The following is an 8,443-nucleotide window of genomic DNA, read 5'->3' as shown; positions in this document are numbered from 1 at the left end:
TGGGCACGGCGAGATGCGCCCACCAGGCAAAACATGTCACGCCAGGCTTGGAGCGTGCCCAAGGTATGGTGGATAGTTTAATGACGGTTGAGATAGCGCCCGAAGCGCACACGTGATATTCGTAAGGGGGCACGGCCTCGAGGAGGCCCGCATATTGGACGCCATCCCCAGTGCTGTTCGCCACTGGTTCGCGGTGTACCATGCATCCTTCTGCTCTGGCTGTGAAGGTCTTTCGTTGTTTTTTTTTGCGGTCGAGGAAAGCAGATCCTGCCGTAGGTTTAAACATGAGGCCTCTGCAAGTCCCAAGGGTGGAAGAAAACTATTGTTGTGAATGGACTATCTCATAGTCTAGGGCAGGTGTGCCTGCTTTGCTAGCAGCTGCACTTATGCTGACATTTTTTGAAGGACATTGTAGAGTTGAGCGTTTTAGTTGTGTGCGTGATGTTGAAAATGGCAGTGATGAAACAGGCTTTCTGTGATAGGCGGATTCCTGATGACGCTACTGGGCGTGGGCTTAATGACCATTTTGTCATGTGATATCGCATTACGCTGCTGGTGACAATTTCCCCCCAATAAATTTGGTCGGCGACAAAAAGTACACTTTTACCGCCCTTGGTATCGGCTGGGAGCTGCGTCCGCAACGGGAAGCAAGGAAGAAACAAGCCCAGTTACACGTTGATTCTCTTCATGCACCTCTGCATTGGCTGCCACACGTTTTACGCCGCAAATTGAATTTCGCAATTTTTACGGCGCGCTTGGTTTTCGATACCAGCATTTCAGGCGTACCACTCCACCCCTCCATTGTGAAGTCCTCTATGCATCCCTGAGTAGATCATTTCCAAGGCAAAATGGCGTGGTCGCTGGTATGTATTCAGGCGGCATTCCCCAGTCATTCTTGCCGGCAAATGGTAGAATGCTGGGAAACGTCGGAGTGGCAAGGCAACCGGCACAACATCCCTGAATAGCTGAATAATAAGATTTGGCTAATGACAATGAGCGTCACGTCGCCACTGGCAGTTTCCACGCCACATCCATCGCCCCGGCTTTCCTGATGGTGACCGGTCTGGTTTGCGCTCGTCCTCGAACCTGTCCCACCGCCCGGCCGGACAGCGCGGGTGGCGTCCGGCCCGCGTATGTCCGGGCGGCTGTCCGGCGCTCTGAGCTGGCGGCGCCGCCGTCTGTTTGCCCGGCCATCTGTCGTTCGGATAATGCCGCTGGCGGCGCCAGGCTATCGGTGCGATAGCGGCCCGCGCACGTGAACCGGCCGTGCCACCGGTCACGACGCCACCTGCTGCCCCCCCCCCCCCCCGCCGGGGGGGGGGGGGGGGGGGCTGGCGCGGCTGGCGCGGGCGGCGTCAAGTGTCTGATTTGGACTCTCGGAGTCACTCCCGGCGTCGTCTGGGGCAGCTGGAGAGCGCGGAGAATCGGGGCGGATGAGACCGAGGACGAGGACACGGCCAGGGACGCGTTATAGGGGACGGGAAAGAGCCATCCGGGACTCTCTAGCGCAATACGCTGGTGTTACAAACGGACGACCGAGAAACCAGGACTGTTTTGGTGAAATGAAATATAGTCCACGGTATGTGGAAAGGGCGAGCGAACGGGACTAAGCAATGATCTCATATTCATCAGTTCATGTACATGGGTAGGTCAGTGATAAGTATCCTTGCCACATGCTGAGACAATTTTTAACCTGCGGACCATACTTGAAACAAGTCGTGCCTGCCATAATTTCGGAAGCTGTCCACTGCCCCAAAACGACATTTTCGTTTCCATCTCTACACGATTAAGACAAAATATCCGATGGATGCAAGTACGTATACACACGAATTTTAATGGCATGCTCAATCGAGAGCGTCCGTCCTTTCCCGTCATCACATAACAAATAACCACGCAGCTGTCGACAGCAGCTCACCGGCGCACGCGTCCCTGACGGCGCTCTTGGCAGTGTATCAGCAGCGTCTCGTATCCCATCTCCGGTGGCCGTGTGCCATCGAACGCTCCCGGTAACCTCGGAGATGCCGGCACTCGACGCAGGCCAGCCGCGCAAAAACGCCGCCAGCACTCAAGGCCGCTCGGCGGTATCGGTAACCTGATCGGCTCGACATCCTCGTTCGATCGGCCCGACGAACGTCCCGATAGAGACGGCTGACGCACCGCGCTCGAACACGCGCAGTTACTCATTTCCCACAGCCACCGCGTGCCTGCGAGGTGATCGCAGAGAGGAAATGCCGGCCGGCCAGTCTCTGATGGTGCCGCCGAGAACACGCACCGCTCGGGGCGCACCCTGCGTCATGCGAGGCGGGGCGCCGGGGAATTCCGGCCAGAAGTGCCCCCACTAGCGACGTCGCCGGCCGTCTCCAGACGGCGACAGCCTCCGCGGCGCTTCCTTCCGGCGATGCGTCAGCTGTTATCGGCACCATTCAGGATGTGAACGGAGGCGCCGGCCAATTTCTGGGCGGACGCCGGAGGTGGCGAGCCCAGCTCGCTGCCGACATTTCCTGGCGCTGCACGAGCGTGCCGTTCGATCTCCACATCATACAAGAGGCATGTGGTGTACGCACCACAGGATATCGGTGCCGGCAGTGCTGCATCACGCGGGAGACGTCGGCTTGTCAGCAGAAAATGCTGACCAAGCGGCACTGACGCATCCGATGTCTCACGACCTGTCTCCGTGCGAATTTTCCAGAACGGTTCCAAACGTCTCTCAAAGCGTCACATTCCATTCTTTATCGATCATCCAGTCGGCTATTGCAAAGGCAAACAGGCTCTCTGCCCCGGGCCTTCACCGAAGTCAACCGGCATAGGCGACCTAAACTCGTACATTTATTACAAAAAGTAACAAGACAACTAAGCAGTCACGCTGGGGAAGGCAACAAGCGCAGGTCCCTATGACACGAGAGGGGGGGGGGCTGCAATACACAGCATTCGGGGGGGGGGGAGGAGGAGCACCAATCAGGCCGGTCAGGTCCGGCCCACCGGGCACTCCAGTCTGACTCCACGCGACGGCGCCGCTCGACCGGGACGGGCGCGCGAGCCGGCCCGTGCCGCGCTAGCCCCGCCGACGGGACCGACGCGGACGGCGCGCGGCGAGGCCCACACAGTGTTATACGTCAGTGGCACGCCGCCACGGCAGCCCTAGTACACAGCACACGGGGTTAGTGTCAGGCGGCGGCGGCGGAGGCGGAGGCAGCGGCGGCGGCAGCGGCGCGGCGCCCGCCGAGGGCTCGCCAGCCGCCTAGTGAGGCGGCAGCAGACGCCGGCCGCCGGCCACAGACGCTCGGCACCCTTGAGCGGAAGCAAGCCCCGTCACCTGCCACAAGCCGTGCATAGGCGACGGCTTTCACCATGGGTTCGCAGGTATCATACCACAGGACACGTGCGTGAATACGACTCGACGCCATTATAAAATTCGACAATATGGCCGACGCCGAACTCACACGCCGCCAGCGAGGCTCGAACGCAACAGCTTCCATTCATTGCTCCAGAAAATTGGCAGAGTTCCGTTAGCACCCGATAATGATACATCTGTCTGTCTTTCCCTCTGCTCGCACACTGATGGGACGCACTGACACCGATGACATGGAGAACAGCTGGTGCGGCATCGAAACACAGCAATCGGTCTTCCCCGTTGAAGCATTGAGCGACACAACCTGTACTGCCCACCAGGGCGTGAGCGCTGCTTCAAGTCAGCACAGGTCACACACTTACTGAAATATGTTGGTTCCTATTTGTTTGTAAGACAAACCAGAAATCCCGCTTTGAACAGGGTTCACACCACGCTCTATGAAGGTTGACTAGGACGTTAGTCGAGTTTTGATAACAATAAAACAACACCCACCAAGCTATTAGTCGCAGGACAGACGAAAACAAAGCAACGTATTCAGGTGCGAAACGATGAGAAACACTAATCCTGCTCAGCAGCACTGTACAAAAGGACATGAAGAACTGAGCGAGATACTTTCATGAAGCCTAAGAACCACACGGATCGCAGATGCTGTCTGAATGTCATGCATTCAGCAGAGGAGCCGTGCTTGGGCCACGAGATTTGTGTAAAGGCCGTCTTTCTCAACGCTCATATCATTTGCGCAGATCATCCTCAGTGCAGCGGTGCGTTTCAGTCCTTTCGAAAGAAGATATGGGCGTTAGACGCGCAGTAACACCACCTCAGCCAGGACTATCACTACACACACGCGCGCAGGCGAGCCGGCCGCCGCTGCTCTTGCTCCGCGCGGGGTCGAGGTCGGGTCGGTCTCCGCCAGCGGCCGCCCTCCGGTGCAGCGGCCGCCGCCTCTCACTGGTAGTCCACGCCTAGCACCTCCGCCGGCCGTCGACCCCGGCACGCAGCCGTCACTGGACGTCGGGAGGCGGCGCGGGGGTTGAGCCGGCCGGGCCCCGTCGGGCCGACCAGAGACGACGTACTGAGCACAGCTGCCGTCCAACCAGAGGCGCCGGTCGGAGCCTCGTCTTGAGAGACGGCGCTCGCCCGGGTCGGCGTCGGAGAGGGCTCGTCGGAACGCGCCCCGGCCGGCGCAGCAGGCGGGTCTACGAGACATGGTTGATGACGCGGGACTTGGAGAGGTCTGTTGGTTGCGTGGTGTTGGGCGGCTCGCCGGCTGGAAGCAGACAACGAACGGGCCGTCAGGACATCTGCGATCCTGCAGTCTCCACCACCGGCCCTGAAACCTGCCGACAGCGCACCGCGCTGGAGACGCTTTGCATAGATGCAACACATCCGCGGTTCAACCCTAGGCCGCCACCCAGCCACAACAGGTGACTCCACACGGTCACGTTCAGACTTGTGTTCGGCACAACTTTTGTTAGGCTGACTCAGCAGCGACTCACAGATTTTGGGATCCCATTCAGGTTCTGATGAATCTGATTAAGATTTTCATGACTTAAAGACGTTCCATCATTTTTGAAATTTAGCTCAGTTCTGACTCACTGCTTGCATTGAATCATTTGACTCATAACTTACACAGCTTGTACAATCAAGGGTTCAATTTTCAGTTCTGACTCGTTGTCTTATGACTCACGAGCCATGTGGCTCATTCATTCATTCATATATATATATATATATATATATATTAATGCATATCGTGGTATGGAAAATAGATATGAAAGTCAAGACGCAAGTTTGTACATTGAGCCTACCAAATGCAGCTCCGCAAACCACATATAACCCGTAACCTGCTACCAAACAGCTAGCTCTCTCAAGTCTCAGCTTCCGGCTAACACCTTCCACCTGGCCCCCGCCACCCAGACCGACCAGGTGCCAGCCAAACGCATTCACACTCAAGCAATCACATCTCCACTAACATACTAGCGATACCGTTGGCCAAGGCACGTTAACAATTCAACATCGGACTGCGGTTCTTGCAATAGCAATTAGCTAGCATAAGTTACAAACATATTATGATCTTATTTAGGTAGTAAATGTTACGAATTACAAGTACATTTATCCGAAACAAGCCCGACACAAATCCACCTAACTTGAGCCCCGTTTTCCGCTCAACAAGGAACCGCACTGAGCTGAATTGAACTGAACTGAACAACTGAACTCGATATTTGCTAACGAAGGCGCCGCCCACTGCCGTTTTCGCGGGGTGCCTCATCAGACCTCATCTCATCAGGCCACTTCATGATGAGTTAGGAGTCAAAACAGGTTTCCGCATTGCGTAGAGATTGCGGTGCTGCGCGCTTCTGTACCCGCACTCCAAGACCACTAAATATGGAAGCCCAATTCTCACGGGCAAACTGCAGCATGCTGCGTGAAAATAGCTATTGACGCAGAGATTGCGGTGCTGCGCGCTTCTGCACCCGCACTCCAAGGCCACTAAATATGTAAGCCGAATTCCCACGGGCAAACTGCAGCATGCTGCGTGAAAATAGCTATTGACGCAGAGATTGCGGTGCTGCGCGCTTCTGCACCCGCACTCCAAGACCACTAAATATGGAAGCCCAATTCTCACGGGCAAACTGCAGCATGCTGCGTGAAAATAGCTATTGACGCAGGAGGTCACATCCCGCAACAAACAATCCGCACGAGAGACGAAACGACCTGGTCACTACTGCTGTTGATTTCGTACAGCCTCAGCAATAGCACGCTTACAGCAGCCCAAGTATGATGGTACAGACATATTGTTGTTGACAACCGAAAACTACAAAATATGACCAACTCTTCTATATTGTAGGAAGCGGACATACTTTCACTGATTCTCGCATATACGATATGTGAGTGTAGGATGTGCTTACCATGTAACATACCCTGGTTCCTGGCTGAGATTTGGTCAACTTAACTTCATGATCCACAATATTGGGTTTGCTGCTTGGAAAGTACAATAACACATTTTATGCTAATTTTGAGTAAAAGCTTTACACCAAATGCTGCGTGCCATTCATTTGAGCACTGTAAAATGGTTTGTTTATTCGTCTGGGGCGTGCCGTGCTTCCTCATATTATCATTTTCATTTAATCCATATGACTCAATGACACAAAATTGCTAGAAATGATCAGCTCACGGTTCGGCTCACGAAATTAACGAGCAATGTGATTCGGCTCAAAGCGGCATGTGACCCAAAGCGACATTTTTCCCAGCAAGCCGACTCAGCTCACGACTCACCCCAAAACATTGACTCATGAATCGATGCATGATTCAGTTCGAGTCGAGCACAAGTCTGGTCACACCAGAGTCAGAACAGCGCGGCGTTCCAACACACGCCCGTAGCGCCATCTATGGACACTGCCACTGCCCGAACACGACAGCCGCGGCCCGATGTCCCGGCGCTCACCCCAAACTACATCAACGAACAGCATCGACGAATACATACATATATCGACATCGACGAATAGCACACGGAGCCACGACATCGACCTGAACCGCCCGCAGGCCAGAAATCGGCGACAGCGGTGCATCCCGGTGCATCCGCGGCGCCGCCGCTGCCGGGCGCGCCGCCTGGCGGGCCACTGACCGTGCTCGCTCTTGACGGCCTGTATCACCGTCGACGGACTGTTGAGCAGCACCAGACCCTCGGGCAGCTGCAGCATGCCCGACGGCGTGTGGAACAGCGACGGCATGGGCGCTGCAGGGGCGGGGGAGAGACCGTTTGACAGGCGGCTGCAGCAGACAGCGAGGACAGCGAGGCGCACGAGACAACCGAGCCGCAACGGGGGTGGACACCGACGGCGAACAGGACACGGGACGGACGGTCACTGGCGGGGCTGCCCTGTCGGAAGCTGTACTTTGTGACCACTGTAGCGGCCTCACCTAGATGCTTTCCTCACGGCACCGGAACGTCACAGACCCTTATGATGGACGTGCTGCACAAACCGCCACAAGCGTGAAGCCTTCTGAAAAGAGCAGTGCAAGGCTGGGCCCTTCAGCTCCCATTCACGCGGTCCCGCTCCTACCGCCCCCCGCGGCCGCCGGCAGCGCCACCTACTGGTGATGATACGGGAGGGCTCGGTGCTGGCCGTCGGCTGCTGGGCGGAGGAGGCGGCCAGCTGCAGCGCCAGCTGACTGTGCTTGATCTGCGACAGCAGCTGGGAGGTGATGAGCGAGTGCGCGCCGCTCGAGGCGGCCACCGACGGCGTCGACGTGTTCACCAGCAGCGCCGACGAGCCTGCGACGAGCGCGCGGGACGGTCACGCGTCTGGGCGGGCACGGTGGGACGCGAGCAGCAGCGGCCTTAGCGAGGCCTCTGTACAGAAGCGAGCGCGACGACCACAGAGGCTAGTCGCTTGTTGACTGCTAAAAAGCACGCAAACGCACAACGCTGGGTGCTATTTTTACGCCAGTGACTTGTGTGCGGGGACTCAATGATGGACTCCGAAATACCCGACTCATTCAGCAGGGATGCGGACGAAAGTGCGTACAGACAAAGTTCATGCACTTTTGGTTCGTAAGATCACGCTCGTCTTCCCAAAGCACGTCGGAATTCAAATCAAGTAAAGCAAAAAGCTCGTAACAAACTTTGTCCTAAAACCCAATAGGCCAGATGTTCGCCTAGCATTCGATGCACGAAACACTGTTACAGATGGCGCCACCACAATGCTAACGTCACCGCTGAACGGCCCATTCTAATTAACCCGAGAGTGCTCAAACCCTGGAGCAGCCAAAGCCCTCCCTCCACAAAAAAACAGCACAAGTTCCATCCAGAAAAATAAACAAAATGCACGTTAAGACCACGTGCAGCACGAGACACAACATCACTCCAAAGAAACCGACCCCTGCCTTGTCAGCCCCACTTTCTGTCACAATCGTTCATTACCTCACGACGAATTCAGAGCCATTAGCGTCACATCCCCGCATCGACAGCACGATACGCGTGAGTACACCGAGCAGCGCCGGCAGAGCGCCTCAGACTGTAAACCCACTGCCCACATGTCCACACTCGTCTTCGCCTTGTCAGCGCGGCAGAGCGGCACGCTGGGAGGTCGGAGA

General features: G+C 56.3%; 1 long non-coding RNA gene across 1 annotated transcript; it reads right to left on the bottom strand.

The window, feature by feature from the left end:
- Positions 1 to 4,312: 4,312 nt before the first annotated feature.
- Positions 4,313 to 8,116, bottom strand: LOC119110280 (uncharacterized). Its single transcript, XR_005095469.1, has 3 exons — positions 7,443 to 8,116; positions 6,972 to 7,082; positions 4,313 to 4,616 (listed from the first exon to the last, which is right to left on the bottom strand). It is a non-coding gene; the product is annotated as an uncharacterized LOC119110280 (long non-coding RNA).
- Between the last annotated feature and the right edge of the window lie 327 nt (positions 8,117 to 8,443).

This window comes from Pollicipes pollicipes, unplaced genomic scaffold, assembly GCF_011947565.3.
Source record: "Pollicipes pollicipes isolate AB1234 unplaced genomic scaffold, Ppol_2.1 Scaffold_2555;HRSCAF=2994_pilon_pilon_pilon, whole genome shotgun sequence".
NCBI lineage: Eukaryota > Metazoa > Arthropoda > Thecostraca > Pollicipedomorpha > Pollicipedidae > Pollicipes > Pollicipes pollicipes.
The sequence above is the reverse complement of the archived record's forward strand: the minus strand, read 5'-3'. Positions and strand labels throughout refer to the sequence as shown.